This window comes from Amblyomma maculatum, chromosome 6 (genome assembly GCF_055883805.1).
Source record: "Amblyomma maculatum isolate TAMU_Amacu chromosome 6, ASM5588380v1, whole genome shotgun sequence".
In the NCBI taxonomy this organism is placed as follows: domain Eukaryota; kingdom Metazoa; phylum Arthropoda; class Arachnida; order Ixodida; family Ixodidae; genus Amblyomma; species Amblyomma maculatum.
Window position 1 is genome coordinate 74,984,766 of NC_139349.1, and position 16,642 is coordinate 75,001,407.

At 51.5% G+C, this 16,642-nt stretch overlaps 1 protein-coding gene across 4 annotated transcripts in view; it reads left to right on the top strand.

The window, feature by feature from the left end:
• The window catches only part of rols (zinc-RING finger and ankyrin repeat domain-containing protein rolling pebbles), a 306,966-nt gene that overhangs the window by 33,267 nt on the left and 257,057 nt on the right, over positions 1–16,642 (top strand). For 2 of the 4 annotated variants that reach the window (XM_084606951.1, XM_084606953.1), the window contains exon 1: positions 1,241–1,451. The exons of the other annotated variants lie outside the window; for them this stretch is intronic. The gene's annotated coding sequence lies outside the window, so the exon portion shown is untranslated. Of the gene's footprint in view, positions 1–1,240; positions 1,452–16,642 lie in introns of those variants that run through there. 4 annotated transcript variants of the gene reach the window in all.

Here is a 16,642-nt window from a genome sequence, read left to right on the forward strand (position 1 = left end):
CTCTCTCTCTCTCTCTCTCTCATTTTTTTATTTCTGCTTTGCACGCTTCGTCAGGAGAAGAGTGCATTGTGTAATCAGTGCATATAACCAACTATGTACAGCAATGCGAGCCGTATTCAGATGGTTATGTTGCACTTACGTTAAACGCATAAGAGCCTAGTAATGACGCACAAGCAAAGCTGTAAGGGTAATTTGACCTGACTGAAAATTGTGAACGCAGACTCCCCGCAGCTGACAACCAAGGTGGTGGAACTCTCGCCAAATTTTGTTTGTCACGGCGGCAAAAATAGCGTTAGAAATTTGCACAGAAATCTTGAAAATGCCGTGAGCCTCACAAAAAAAAAAAAAATAATAATAATAATAATAATAGAAATAAAAAGACGCGTTCACGTTCTAGGATTGCTCGAACGGTATGGTCGGTTCTCATGTTTAGGTAAACAGATCTGCGGATGGCTTGTTTGCGGAAATCCGCAATAATCCCCAGTGTAAGGAGGCTTGTTTTGAGCGAGTATCCAATCTGTATCATTCGCCAGGCCTAATTTTGCTATTAAGATACACGAGAAAGGTGTACGCAGCAATTTACCGAGTTGAGTAATAAGGAGCGAATTCGCGCTCAGAACAGAGCTTATCTTTTCGCAACATACTAGGCTCAATTAAAACGTGAATCGACTTAATTGGTCGAATATTTAGGGGAAAGCCCCAAGGCAAAATATATACGCTGCGTTTATGCACTTATGGCTGCTCTATGGGTGGATGACAATGAGTAATTACTCCCTCTTTATAAATCGACTTCTGTTTAACTGTCTTAGCCATGCGCGAAGCGAGGAATTAAGGCACTTAAAAAGAAAACTGGAGAGGTGCTCCTCAGCTTTAAGTTTTCTCCCTCATACGTCTCCGGAGTACGTCTCCAGCGCCTGTACGTATCGGTAGTTGGCACGCATGCGCAGTAGGCGTCGTATACGTCTACATCTGTACTTCTCCGGCAAACGTCGTATGTCTCCGGCAAGCTAAATCTCTCTATAGACACAAACCTCGGGTAGTCTGTGGGACGTACCGCGTGGCGCGAAAAAAAGAGACTACGAAATGGGCGCCCCAGGAGTGACGTGTTTGTTCACTTAAAATGTACGTCATCATGCGCTGTCCGCCGCGAGCGGGCGTCTGCGGCGCGCCGCCCACGGTCGGGCTCAGTGGCGGCCTCCCGCGGCGGCGCTCGCAACGAGCCACTCATTCGGCCGGTGGTCGTATCGCGCGGTGGATGTAGCTGTGTGCGGCTCTCCTTCTCTGTGCGCTCGGCTCTGTTCGGAGTGAAGAAGGACGCGCATCTCGGCCCGCGTGCGCTGCACTTCAAGCCACGCTGTGTGTCCGCCTCCTGCGTCGGCGCATGTGGCGCGCCTTTTCGGACCCTTGGATTACTACTCTGGATACCTGACATGACTGACGGAGGCAGGAAGGTGAGCTTCGCCAAGTGTGTTGTTGTGTGTCGTGACTGCCGCTGTGCATGAGTAAAGGCGCCGGCCTGTGCTCGTTCGGCGCGTGTTCAAACTTCTGAAAGTCGTTTCTCACGGCGCGCTGCGATCCTGCCGAAACTGAGACATACTCGCTGGTTTCTTCCCGTCGTTTTCTGTTCGCCGTATTTGGGTGGCTGTTGTCCACGATTCTAGTTTTGATCTGGTGTCTTTTTGTAGTTTGATGTTGACAGTGCAGTTTTGCTCGTTGGTTTACAGATGTCCATTCTAGTTTCTGTCGTCAGTTGTGAGATATTCGCTTCAACGCTATTCCATCTTCCTGCGGGAGATTCCTCAGGCGTGTTTCGGATACGTGTCTTCGTAGTATTCGTGTTTTGTTTTTTGACTCGCGCCCTCAAAGCAAGGGTTTCACTGCCACATTTCTGAATGTAAACATCAATTCCCTTACCTTTTTCATTTTTATTTGTTTGTTTCAATGAAGTGTGTGCAAGATAGCATCGTTGTAAAGCGTAGTGTCATATTTATGCCGTACAGATGGCGCCGTTGACGTAAGAATCACGCACATGTATTCTGTCTGCAAGTACACGCAGATGTCACTGCGTCGTCTCGGTCTCGCTGTTTGACCGATTTTGATTTCTCGGCCTTCAATGCAGGCTCTGACACATGGAGCACGACGGTTGAAGCGTACAGCATTTCTTGGCATTCATTGAAAAATCACTTGATGGAAGGTTGAAATCTGTTTGGCGAGATTACAAAGGAAGAGGCGTTATCTACAGCCGCAGCAGTGTTTTATTATTGTTATTGCCTCACAGTCTTTAGATGCAAACTATTCCCTTACATGTTTATTCTTGCGCCGAGTTGACGTCGCCGCGTCATTTCTCACTGCTGAATCAACGCCTAGCTGCGTGCCTAGGAGGGTAGCTCGCTCAACAGCGCTTCTGTCTTCTATGGGTGACAGATCCGTTCAGGTTCACTTTTAAAGTAGCCATATTCCCCGTCGGCCTCTCTCTAGGTCGGCATTAGTGTGACCGAAACAGAGACCGAAGGGGGGGGGGGGGGGGGGGGGGGGGGGTTCTCCCTTCGGATCGTAAGTTCCCACGTCTGCTGTGGAGGTCGCCGCTTCGGCGGCTCACCCGTGCACGCGTGAGGGTCCATTTGTGTGACAGGTCCGCGCATTCATCCAGCATTGACGCGGGCTTGGCCGCTGTCTCGCGAACGTCGCATTTGTCGGCGCTGGAGCTTGGATGAGCATGATGGATGGAGCGCTCGAATCCAGCCGGCCAGACAGACATCTGCAAAGCGCAGCGGTACTGAGAGAGCTGGTTGGCGTCTCCTCCTGGCGGCTACGTGCGTATTATATAATACGCACTGCGCGCCGATGCCTGCAGGGCAGTCGCTCAAATATGGCTCTGCGGGGGACCTTCCACCCCCTTGTGTGTTCGGTGGCGTCTGGCTCTGCGTTACGGCTGCGCTGCTGCTTCCGCTGGCTCCCTTGCTGTCAGATGCGGCGCTCCTCTGCTAAACGCCGCCCTCTAAGCGGCGACACCGGATGATTACCGTTGGACGCCGCTGTCCGTGCTTGGGTAATTTACCACAGTTCTATCATGTCGTTTTCGCGCGCTTTAATCTTGCTCGTTTCTCGGTGGTGTAATCGTTCCTTGTCGCGCTCCCCACGATGTCGTCAGTCATTTCTCGCTGTCGTAGCCCGCTGATGTTTCACAACGCGTTCATTCGCCGCTTATCACTCTGCCTTGCAGCATTCATTCTTTATTCGATGGAGTACGAGACACCGTGTCGTTTTATACAGTGCTTTGCGTCAGTGCGGTTAACCGATCACTGCTGTTTTGACTGTCCGGAACTGTTACAAGGAACTACTGCTCGCGGCCCGTCATGAATTTGGACGCGCCAGCTCTTTCTCACGCTTTGATGGTTTAGGGCATTCAGTTTTCGAGGGAGAAGTGATGCTCAAATCACTGGTGATATGGCCAGGTCACAGAACATATTTTGTGGATTACGCGTGCTGGATTCTACAGGTCATGCAGCTTCTCGTGCGCGTTTTAAGGCGGTAAGAATTCGTCCTGAATTCGGGCTTCAAGTGACATTTTTCTATGGTTTGCTCATTTGTATTCTGCCGAAGTTAAATCCCTTTGTAATATAGGGCTATATTTCAAACGAGATTGACACCTTCAGAGAAAAACATTAAAACGTTGTGAGAGGCTTGCCGCGCTACTTGCCGGGAAATTAAGATAAAAAAAAAAAAAACAGAGAGAGATGGCCTAAAATAAACCGCCCTCTCAATTAAAAACATTGTTCGGAAGTAGCGTGCTTAACTTGCCAGAATATTTACACGTTAACGCCCTTCCTCCTTCCCTCCCTCTCTTGATTTTTCCTGTCGGGCAGCGTCGCCCTAGCAACAAGGACGATTTTATTGATGTGGTTATGAGAGGCGCAGAACCTGTTAAAAGAAGCGTGAAATCGTACTGTACGGCGGAGAATCGCTGCACGGCGCCCTGGGGTCCTTTTCTCATCACACAGCTAAATGGACCGAAGAAGTGTCGGAGCGAAAAAGGAAATCGGAGCTAGCAAAAGCAAGACAAAAGCGGAGATCCGTTTGGCGGACCGCTTTCCATACGACCGAACAGAGACCACACAGAAGGTTTTTCGCGTAAACTGCGCGCGGAAAATCATCACGCTGTCACATTGTTCTCGCTATCGGTGACGTGCACTTGCGGCAGCTTGGCCCCGTTTCGCCGAGCCGCTACGGCAGAGGATATTTCACCCTAAACTGCGAGCAAAAAGCACTCTGTGGCATCTTTTTCTTTTTTATTGAGTCGTCGTGGGGGTCGGCCAGCGTATGTATTGAATGCGGCCGTGCGCTCTCGTGTTTGCACTTTTGTGGTGGCCAGTAGCGCTATGAAAAAATAAATAAATAAATAAATAAATAAATAAATAAATAAATAAATGCGCATGCAGTGGGGTATCGGGAAACAGCAGCGTCTAGATTTGCTTTGTTCTAGGAAGACCAGCAATATGAAAGAATGCACGCGCCGCTGGGAATGCTTTCCTTCTGTCGGACTCCTGGCAGGAAATCTTCGTATCTATGCGGTTATTTCGAGGTGCAAAACTCGGCGATCTTTCCAGTGCTATATCTATGTTTTCATAAGTACCTATTCCTGCAGAGTGACCGCTGATTTTATTAAGCATATTCCCGGTTTATCCTTCGTCACCTCGCAGTGGAGCGGAAGTTTCCACGCTGTGATCTTCTCATGTTCCAAGCCACGCAAACACGTCTGGAAGCTACCGCCAGGTGCTCCCATGGCTTCCGCTTTGTGAGGCGCCCAACTCTAGGGCCCCTGAGTGTTCTACCGAGCGTCGCCGAAGTTCTTGGCACGTGCTTCTTGTCTGTAGTGCGAGAGTCAAGGGCGCGCAGGTAAAGTCGTTGACCCCGGGAGCTTCCGAAGAGGCTTTCGGGACGTGAACAAAAAGCCAAGGTCACTCCTTTCGTCCTGTGGTGCAAGGTTCCTTCGCAGTGCACTTGGACGTGGCTGCACGCACCTGAACAGGTGTAGCATGCTCTGAAAAACCAGTTCTACTCGAAGCTGTTTGTGCGCGTCTAAAGCCGACACCACCCGATCCTAAGCCTGTCGCTACACCCTCTCTACCTCCTCTTCGCTTCTTGTCCCGAATGGTGACATCCTTCGCCGCTGGCTAAGTAGAAGCTGGGGACAAATGTGCGTGAATGAGGTGGAAGGGCGGGCGTAGGGAGGCCCACTCGTGCCGTGATGTGTGTTCAAAACCGCGCGGTGACATAGGCATGTGTTCCACCATCTTGGGGCAGTCTGCAATATATATAAAACAATTTGTGCGGGATTAAGATCTTTGTAGTCGAGGCAGAATCTTAGCACTGCGAAGTCACCTCATCAGTCTCCTCCTGTGGTTTTCCTCTGGATCGCACTGTCGACAGGTGACTGTTCTGTTGTGTTTCAGTGTTTGCGATTCGTCAGGTCCCCGTGTCGGCGTGCATCATCCGTGCTGAATTTGCGTAATCATCACATTTATCACCAGCTAGCTGCCATCTAACCGTTGACATTGATTTTCTGGTGCTGTACCGAGGGCCATTGATTTGTGCACATTGTGTATCCATTCCTTCTTAAACTGAGCCAAAGTTCTGTTCACTCGCCAGTTGTGGTTCGAAAACAAAAAGAAAAAAGAAACAAACGAAGAAGATACAGGAAAAAAGGCGGAATTTCCTAGCTTCTACCTTTCCCATTACGCACAGCGATTCTTGTGGTCTCAGCGTTGTGCATCCCGGCGGAAGACTCTTCGCTGGTTTCTCTGGCTCGAGGAACCAAAGGGGTGCCGTTCCGCCAGGGTGGTGGAGGGAAGGGTGCCCGGATGTGAGGGGGTTTCGGCGCAACCTCCTCAGCTCCTCTTTCGAAAGACCCCCCTCCTCACATCACACCACCCCATCTGATGGCTGCCATCGTTTCTTTCTTCGCTTGCTCGCTTATATGTATGCCTTATTCCAGATTGTGTTTCCTTCCGCGTAAGATGGAGCCTCTGTTGATTTAACATAAAACCGCAGCCGCTCCCTCGCCGCTGCGCGCAAGGTCGTTGACAGGCCCGGACCATAGACTCTGCCTGGGCATCCACCGCGTGTGTGCATCGGGGGTGCGTCTGCGCGCATATATATCAGCTCGTTTGCTTGATAGCGAGAGCGCGTTCATCCCGTCCACGTGTGTTGTCCGTTGTATTGTTTATTGCTTTCTTGGGCGGCGTTGAAGAGTTTAGTATATTTTATGCTTTCTAACTACGCATCCAAATTGCTAATGGCCCGCCACTATGGCTAATTTTTGTTTTTATTCCTCCCTCTCTCTTTCCTCATTCTAAATGGGATTTGAAGTCGTGTTCGTCACGGCTGGTTCATAATTTCCTCGTGCACATGCTAAGCGTTGATGCCGTCTGGTTCGCCTCTGCTGATCGCTACACGTTTGGAGGACGAAGTCGGCTCGCGGAATTGGCCAGCGAGCTTCGCCCCATCGCCTAAGAATTTATCCGTGCCACTCGAAGTGCCTCAGCATTGCCTTGCCTCACCCTGTAATCAGCAGCGAACTTTCCCTTCGCACGGAGTCACGACGAGCGCCGCCAAACAACGTGTCGCCCCCTCTCTCCCCTCCGTCCATGTCGCTAAATGCGCCCGCAATCACCAAAAAGGTAAAATGAATGAATGAGGCAGCGGAACCCTATACCATATACGTGGCATCCCGTGTTACGCTCCGCCGGCCCTTGGTGGCGCCTGTTGAATGGCAGCCAATGCCGTTTGCGTCGGACGAGCCTTTCGTCACGCTCATCGGTCCTAAACGAGCCGCTGATGCAACCGACCTGAGCGAGGAAGCTTCCCCCCGCGCTGGGAAAAGCGCCGACTGAGAGAGGAGGACAGGGGTCGCGGAGATGCGAAGGCGGGAATGAGACAGACCGGCAAACACGGCGGCGCGTTGTTATTCAATTGCGATAAGGCGCGGTTCCCTGCCCATAGTCGGCAGCACGTAGTTGTTTCCCGCCGCGGTAGCGGTAGTGCGAAGTACTGCTCGCCGCTCCCGCATGCGAGTCGTGTGCCGGATTCGAACCTGCAGACCGCGACGTTCCTGTTGTGTTGAAAACAAGGAGAACAGAGCTAAATATGTAAACAGAAACAGCAGCAGAGAGAAACGGGAATGGAGGCTGGTTAATGGTTAGTCACTATCTCGCCTTCCCCCCTCACCTAAGTCCCGCTTCCTCTTCGATGATAATTATCTGCTTGCACATCATTGTACCATCTCATTACGTTTCGCTGGTATTTTGATGACACTTTTGTAGGGCACGTACTACGTCGTTCCCGGCTCCTGAAGCTGCTCGTGTAAAAACTGCTGTGAGGAAGACGTGATTAATTCTCCTCACCTGGGCTCCATGCAGCGTGACTTTTGACGTTAGGTCGTGCACGCCGTGTGTCGCGCCCTTTCCGGCGTTCCAACAGCTGTGCTGCACTATACAGTCTCATTTGTTGCTCTGTCGGCTCAAATGAAAAGAAAAAAGAATGTGTAAAAAAAAAAGAAAACTTCAGCGTTCCTGTGACGGCTCAATTATCGTCTGTGAAATTCAATGAACTCTTTTGACTACGACAGTTCAGGTGGCAAATGGTGTCTAGCAATTAATTGCGAATGCGCTTCGAAGTTGTGTTCGCGTTTTCGACTTTCAAAATGCGGGGCAATGTTGCTTCGCACCAGCTTCCTCCCATCCGAGGGTTGATATACAGCCGTCGCTGTACCGACTTCCGCACGTGTCACCCTATAGCCTGGGAGTCAGGTTCGCGAACTCTATACCGCTGCATGGTATAGCCCACTTTTCCAGTGTTTTTATCTAATTGCTTTTTTTTTTTTTTTTCTTCTGTCTGCCTGCCCGGGGGTGCGGTGAGCGCTAATCTCGCGCGCCTTCCGTGCGACGGGTCAATTGTTTTGGCGTCGACGCGGCGGCCCGCTTCCTGTGGTCTCCGACGCGTGTCGACCTTCCTGCACAGTTAGCGCGTCGGGATCGCCAGCGGTGCAAGCTATATGGTCGCTAGGTGGAACCGGCGAGTTCTCCCAGACACTGCTCGACCTTTGATCGGGACGGCGCGGGAACTGGGCAGGGAGGCCATTGTCCCGACGGCGCTAAATGGATCTCGCGTTATCTGAGACGTTCGAAGATGTTCCTTGCTCCGAGTTTCCTACATTGGCTTCTTTATTTACTTTTTCTAGGTGCGTGTGTACGGTTCGTAGGGTCTGTGCCCCAAACAAAGGCGTTGCTGTTTAGTGCGTCGAGATGGTAGCGTGTTGAGTGCGCTCAACCGGGGTTTAAAGGAATATAAAAACAAAAGCTGAAAGCCGCGAGTGCACACGCACATACAAATGCAAACGGCACGTATGTACGAGCCTAACTGGTCTCAGTGCTGAAGTATACGTGCCGTTAATAAGCAAATGGTTTAATGGCGAGGCAGCGCGAAGGTAGCCATGAGTAGCGCTCGACTTCTTTCATCTAGAAAGAATAAGCAAATGGTTTAATGGCGAGGCAGCGCGAAGGTAGCCATGAGTAGCGCTCGACTTCTTTCATCTAGAAAGCAATGGCCGAGTGAAAAGGGCAGAAGCGGTCCGCCGTGGTAGTGCAGCGGTTAGGACGCTCAACTATTGTTCCCAAGAATGGGGGATCGAATCCCGGCCGATTTTCGATGGAGGCGAAAAGCAAGGCACCCGTGTGCTGTGCGATGTCAGTGCACGTTAAAGAACCCCTGGTGGTCGACATTTCCGGAGCCCTCCACTACGGCGTCTCTCATAGCCTGAGTCGCTTTGGGACGTTAAAACACCATAAACCGTAAAGACATGATTTGTTTTCAGAAGCAAGAACAGCTAGAAAATGGCGGCGCTACAGTCATTTGTTTTTTAGGCGTAAACAGGAAAAGGCGATAAGTATTACGTTGGTCCTCAAGTGTTCATTCAGGTGTAGCCATTGTAGTGAACGTATAGGCGCCCGTTTTGTGGTTTTCTGGCGGTCAGTATGCACTAACTGATCGCGATACTGAGTGGCAAGCAGAACTGCACAGAACTGTGATTCCCATCGGCTCAAAACTTTCTTTTTAGGCGTCGAAGCGGCCACTGCGGCAGAGAGGCGGTATCTTATAAAAGAATAAGAAGCCGACATCCAAACTAGTTTCTGGACAAAGACGCCATCGTTACGACGAATTCCTTATCCGAGAAGAGAAGCGCCAGCACACGCAGACGGACGCCCATACTGCACCGCTATAGCCCATTTTCGTTTCTGCGAAAGGCAGTTATATAGCTCTTGGACGTCCAGAGATGTGCACTGTGGACCAATCGGGGGAATGCTTCCTCCACTGAGTGCCTTTCGCTGTTCTCTCCTCACGCGGCCACTCGCGGGCCGTGTCCTTTTGCTCTCTTACATTCTTATCCTCCGCAGACAGTCATCACCATTCTGAGGCTGTTGCGTGTCCATCCGGCAGAGAGACACTATAGTGTGCCGAGCTGTTCTGACTTTTTTTTTTTTTTTTTTGTATTGCTCCCAATGTAAGATGCGTTTGGTATTAATTAACGCGTGTTCACTCTGGCGTAGATCCTTCGATGGCCACTCAACTTGCTCAATGGTATTCGGCCCAGTTCTCCCGTTAGTTTTTGTTCCGAGCAGCTCAAATGTACCGCCGCGGAGCTTTTTATCACTGTTTTTTTTTTTTTTTCGCTCATAGCTATTCGTATCTTTGTTTGTTCCTGATTTCAGACAACTTCGTGTGCGATTGGACAGTGCCGTCTTAAAACGGAGCTCTGCACGCTAAACATTTTTTTTAAAGGTCCGCATATTGCAACCTTCGCACACAGGAGGGCTCTGTAGACTAAAATTACCTCGCGAGAACGTGCGAGGCAAAAGTGCGGCTGCAATTTCAACTGTCAGCGCCGGACACGGCGTACGCTGCACCTAGCCCCGTTAATGATTTCTGCCTGCGACATAAAAAACCAATATACACGTACGCGTATGCTCGATCTTCAGAAAACACCGCCGTCAGTCTGCAGGTGGTCGAGAATTCATTCGCAAGGAACTGAATAACGCGAGGAAAGGTGGGGCTTCATTTCATGGTACTTCTTGCTAACGGAATAGAAACCAGCGGAAAACAGGTGTCTAGAAGATAAAATGAAAATAAGTAAATAAGGACAGCGAAGCGCAGCGAGCAGGAAAAACTTTTTTTTTTTTTTTTTTTTTTTGCATGTCCCGGAATGCGCGCACCAGATATTTCGGTCCCTTGTTCGTGTAAGTGCGCAGAGCGAGAATTAATCTCGACCTTTCGCAAATGTTGTGCGAGTATAGGGTACAGTGGTCGTGGCGGCGTTGTCACTCATATGCGTAGCGCGCGGCTACCTCCCTCCACCAGGCGGTGGTGCCTCCCCAGGTGACCCTGCCGAGGAGTCGCCGCCATGAGGCACCTTCGCCGGGCTTATTGCATTGACACTCCCGAGGGGCCGCGCAACGGGTCTCTTCATCGCCGCCTCCGTGAGGGCGCAGAAAAGGCGGCTTCGGCTTATTAACTGCCGCCGCCACCGCGCACTCGGCAGCAGCGCCTACTCGCTGCGCGCGCTTTTAATCTGCGTCTCCGCTCGGGCTGACAGGTAATTCGTTGCGCGCGCGCGCACTCCCAGAAGTGCGTACGGGGGCCCTGCCTTGCTTCGTTCTTCCACGGACCTCGGTAACTGTCTCCCTTTCCCTAACACCAGCGACCAAGCAAAGGCTGTCAAGACCGTCTGTCTCTCTGCCCGTCCGACCGTGTCTCTGGCGTCGCCCATAGCGTGTGCGCGTTGTAGGACCTGCCTGCGTCCCGCACCCATTGACCGCCTTTTGATTCGCGTTTCCTCCGACTTTGAATAATTAATGAGCCGGGGCGCGTACGCGCTCTTGGTGGCACCGAGTGTCGCTTCGAATCCCGCGCGCGGGCAGGAGGCGGCTCTCTCTACGTGTACAGCGAACGAGTTGTCCGCCTACCTTTCTAATAGCGAAGCACGAGCGCGAGTGTCCCCTTCTTTCGTGCTCGCGAACTCTTTCTTCTTCTCCCCTTCGTGCGCTGCACTTGCTATTCCGTGTCGCGTTATCGACCTTTTCTCTTATCCCTCTCTCTCGCCGTGTTCTCCCCTTTCGTTTTCCTCGGATTACCGATGGGGAGAACAGCAGGTCCCGTGAGCTTTCAGCTCTTCAGCTACTGTCTCTCTGTCGGCCAGGTATACGCAGTATGGTACACGTCGGGGCTGGCAAACGGGATTACGCTCGAGCGAGGGCGGCATTGACCTGCACCTCCGCCACGAGCGGCCCGTTCCTCCTGCGGAGATAATCCGACTCCGCTGCCTCCTCGTTCGTCATCTCCTTTGGGCAGCGGGTCCGCGCGTGCGATGTCTTTTCCATGTGTTCTCGTCTATATCTGCGGCAGTCCAATCCGAGGAGAGAATCGTGCTTTCGGAGTAATTGCCCGCTCAGGGCTGGACGGCGCTCGTTATTCTCTCTTCTTCCTTTCCTTCTTTCTTTTCCCCGCCTTCAATTCTTCCCTGATTAGAGCTTCTCACCCACCTGCGCAGCGTTCTGCAGGTAATCTCTCTACGCGTGCTGTGCTTTAATGAAAACAGAGGACGTATATCGTGGTCAGAAAACGTGCACGCACGCCTCAGCTTGCAGATCTCGTGTGATGCTGATCGCCTTCCGTTCGCCAATTATTTCGGCGTTCTGTGGGTCTCGCTTTGTTTTCGAATTCAGTGTGGAATTTCGACGGTTCGAACCCGAGGGAGGTTCGCAAAGTTTGCTCCAAAGACTCCAAAATAAAAACAATGAATTTCAAAGGAAGAGGAATTTTGATAATACTCTCGATGTGACATCGATAGCTCGGAAAAGTCAGTTCGTATAAACCGGATTTTCGAATTAAGTGAGTTTGGATCACTGTCAGTTTTTAAAAATAAGGAGCTCAGTTTCTTAGCCGGAAACTTATAGTTTTGTTAGCGTTTTAGAGGAAGGCCTGGACGGAGACGTTTTCGTTAGTGCCGAGCAATGCCTGCTGTACCGGTGCGGCTTATTTTGATCTCACGTGCTTGTAGGTGTTGAGCTCGATAACCTTTCGGCGCGAAAGCCATTCCCATGAGGAATGAACTGGAGCTCCTTTCCGTTCGGGCTGCGTTTGGAAACAGCTGCTGAGCTGGTAGCAGTCCTGTTCGGGGCGATGGCCTGGACAGAAAAAAAAAGAAAAAAGTCAAGAAGGCTGATGCTCCCGTATACGGCACTCTGTTTTTCCTCATTGCGCAGCGCCCCACTGGGCACTAGGAGCGCGCTCACGTCCTTGGTACGTGACCCGAGGTTTCGAAACGCCTTGAAGAAAACATACGTGTCGCTTGGCGACAAAACGGCGGTCGAATTCAATAATAAAACGCCCGAAGCGGCTTCTTCGGATTCTTTGCGTCGACGCCGACTAGACTGGCGCGAGAGGGAGCGATTGCGATGCTTTTGTTACAAATGGGCTTCGAACTCTATAAGTCAGGGCGTAAATTATTGCACTGTCAGATGAGCTCTTCACAACAGCGCTAACTCCGTATCTTTAAAGGATGTGCTTGAAAATGTTGCCACTAAAGGATATCCGGACGGCAGAAATAGTGAACTGTGTGTGCAAGCCTGGAGAAGAAGCCAGGGATGAAATAAAGGCCAGGTCAATGAGAGCGCAATATAGACATCTATCGAAGCCGGGAAGAATGTAGCAAATGTAGCCGTAGCCACTCTTTAAAGCGCTTAGAGTACAAAGGTGCCGACTTTAGGTGCTTGTATTATGCATGGTGGTGTTTACTATAGTGCGCTACGTAGCCGAACCACCGTTAACTTAGACCGTTAGCCACTAACCGTGGCTGACACAAGTTAAACTTATCTGATCACAGACGCGTAGGTTAGATTTCGAAAAATTAAAAACAGAAATTGAATTAATTCGTTGCACGCAAAACGAACAGCAAGGAAGCTACCCATTGCTCTTCAGTTTAATAAAATGCTGTTAGAATTGTGTACACAAGCATACATATAGATTGCGAGCCATTGAATTTTCCTGGTTGTCGGGGGGTTCAACGAACGAATTAGGAAAGCTTAGCAGAAGAGCATCGCAGATTTAAAGGAGCACGCGGAAGTGGCCTAAACCGACGCACGCACCTCTGTGTTGTCGAGATTACCTACACGGTTCGCGATGTTCCGAACCATTGGCCGTCGGCATCCAGTTGGCCCTGCTGGGCCGTTAACGGCCGACCAGTCCTTCCTCGCGTGGTCTGGGCGCCGCCGTTTTAGTGGATGAAAGAGGCCGGCGGGAGCGGGATTATCGTTGCCATGGCGATTGCAGCGTGCTTCAGTGCGAAGGCCGGAGCTCCTCACGGGAGTCGGCCGGTGTAGTCTCAGCCGAGCAGCGAGCATTCCTCGGCTTGGAATGGATCAGGAAGCGTGTTGCGACATTGACTCCGCCGAAATAATGTCCCGTTGCCTCGATTTATACTGTCCCCGCGGCCGCCTCCCTTGAGGCAAATCCGGGAGCGGAGGAGAGAGCGGAAGCGTCTCAACGACAGCCTCTATTTTGATATTTTCAAAACAATATGCTTGAATAAAAAATGAGCGAAGGTGAGTCGTAACTTTGCTTGACAGGAGAGGAATCCGAATTAAAGGTGAATTGTTTGCACGATCTGTATACTAAGTGATGCCATCTAGTTAGAACACCATAGCAAAGGGCTCAAACGATATGGTGATGCTCCGATGAAGTTGCTTGCTTGCAGCATTCTGCTGTCTCTAAACAGGGGTGACTTTGCAAGCAGAAGGCGATGCTTGCAGCGTCACAGGTAACGGTCACGCTTTCACAGTGCGCGGTGGAAAGCGACGGGAGGCGGGGCAGGGGGGACGAAGAATATGAAGGTCACTGCTTTCCTCTCCAGAAAATGTCTGCCTGCGAACACGTCAATACTACATTCGCCAACCATTCTTCGTCTCTGCGGCTCGCGCTTCGAGAGACGATCGTGAGGAATCAGCTTCTTAATAAAACACCTGGGACCAAGAAAAGTTTGTTTTGCGGGTGTCTTTTTTATATCGCAACGACAGGGTAGTCTTCCTTAACTCGCGTTATTCTTCAGGCGCAAAGCTGGTCGACACCCACGAAGCTCCTTGGTGCCGTGCAGTGAACGGGCAGCAGATTCCTTTTCAGCCGCTCAGCCGCCGCGGCTTGCTGGCAGAGATCGCCGGCCGTGTCATTGTTTGGGTGTCTCAATTTGGCGCGGCGGGTGACACTGCTGCATGCGCTGTTGTCGGCGTGGCGGCAGAGCGAGGCGCGACCTCTGATGCCGCCCCGCCGTCTCCGCTGTAGCAGCTGCCTGTCGCGCCGGTTCTTTGGCTTATGCGTCGAACGGAAAAGCGGGAGCGCACACGGTGTCAGGGCCGCAGCTGCTGCCGCGTCACAGAGTGCGCTGACACCGAAGGCAGAAGAGCTGCGCTTCCTGGCACCCCACGCCGCAGCGCTCTTGCGCCCACCATGCAGTGCTGGTGGCCCGCTGCCATGTGGGAGGCGGTGCTCACTTGTCGCTAGCTGCTGAGTCCTGGCTTCTCGATCGCTTTCACCCGAGTTCGCCTCTGTTGTGGTGCGTGGAAAAAGGATTGGCGCAGAGGCGCTCAGCCAATGAAGGATATCAAAGTCCCAAAGCTCTCCCTGCCCCCCCTTAAAAGCTTACAAATTTGTCTTTGTATGTATGAGATCATAACGAGTTGCCTTCGTACTTTTTTAGCCCAAGCGTGTTTTATTTTTCATATTTTTTTTTTTTTTTTTTAGGGAACCTACAGGAGAAAAATATAAATTTAAGAGGTCCCTTTATTTTCTTACGTTCGCATTCTGGGAAACGCTATTCGACAGCCCGGGTTTAACGTGGCGAGGTGTTTATCAAGACATTGTTTTTCGTACGCTACCAGGGTTGACGCGCAAGGGCAATAAGTCAAAGCAAGGGGTTATTCCATTATTCGGTAGAGGCTTCAAGATTATTTTTTAGAGCTACATTATCCCAGCACTTAGTTTATGTGTAAGGAGCGAAAATAAAAATTGTAAAAGCACCATGACCTTTTTGAATCAGGCTCACGCCTGAGCCCGCTTCTTTGATTGTCTCGCTTTTAAGTGCATGGCCAGCAGGAGGTCACTTGAAGATAAAGCGAAAAATAATGAGGCTAGACATTCCTGGCTGTCATGAAACACTTGAACTGTTCATGGCGACTTGTGAGGGCACTATATGGTGGCGTATGGTCTCTGCAGTGTTGTCTGGCCGGGAGGCAGTATACGTAACGCACGACGTGTAAAACTGTGCTCACTAGGTGCATAAACCTCGAAGCTCTGAACTACTCTATTAGACCAGCTTTTCCTTTGTGTTGTGGTGCCAATGACGTGAGGCACCAAGGGGAGCAAGATGTATAAGTTGGAACATCGCAAAACCTTAGCGTGGCGGCCCCTGTATACATGGTGCCTGCTTTTCCCGGGACCCGGCCGTATTCTTCCAAGTGCCATCCGTCTCTCTGCTTTCCCGTCACGGCCCTGCTCTGTCGCTCCACAATGTGCTACATTCCTTCGCTTCGCGGCAGCACCCCACCTCCTCCTGACACCGTTCCTTCCGCAAACACGCGCCCGGGTCAAGCGAACATCGATCGGGCCTCCGCGGAAACTATATACGAAACTCCGCCGCTTGCACGCTCCTGTCATCCTCTTGGAGCCTCCTCCAACTTCTTCCTCACGAAGTCACTATGCGGGGTATGTGGGAATACAAACAAAAAAAAAAAAAAAAAAGGAAAGGAAATAAACGCGTGCAACGGCGCAGCGAGACCCCGCACTGGCGTGCAAGGTCAACGCGAGTTGCGTGCGCGCGGCCGGTCCTTCCCTGTCCGGTGCTCGCGTGCTCGTTCTCCGCGATTGAACAGCCGGTCGCGTTCAACAAGGGGACCGGCCGAGCCGCTGCCTCTGTTGGAGGAGCAGCAGCAGCAGCAGCAGCAGTCCGCTCAAAGCAGAGCGTAGAGCTCAGCCATTGTCTGGACATCTCAAGGTTGTAACTATTTAGCGACGAGTCCGCCGGAGGGATAAGGAGGGGGCGGCCGCACCCGCATCTCTCCCTCTCTGATCGCTGTGGCTACAGGGGGAACGGGAATTGCGGCCGAAGCAGCGTTGGGGCGCAGTTTTCTTAGTTTATATACACGCGGCGTCCCCAGGTGCGCGTTAACGAGGTCCTCCGCTGCATTCGCGATACCTGCTGACAACCTGCCTCAGCTCCCCCGTTGTTCGCGCGGCAGCGCTTTGCTGCAGTGTCCGTGTTGCTGGTGTGTAGGCACTGCTCGTAGAAGTGAGACGTGTTTGAGCAGGAAAAGGTGTGCACACTGCCTTGCGGTAGTGTCGATCAACGAGTTTGATGGAGTGGAGGAAAGAGAGAGAGAGTTTGTCGATACTCGGAGAAAGTAGGCCAGGAACGCGCAGTCTGCTTCTGCACTGTGAGCTGTAGCCCGTGATGTCTTATTTGTGAAGGGATGGGGGCCGATTGCATGGCGAGCGTTCTTATATAGTGACTCCGCGCTATGTCTTTCTTGGCACCTTATTA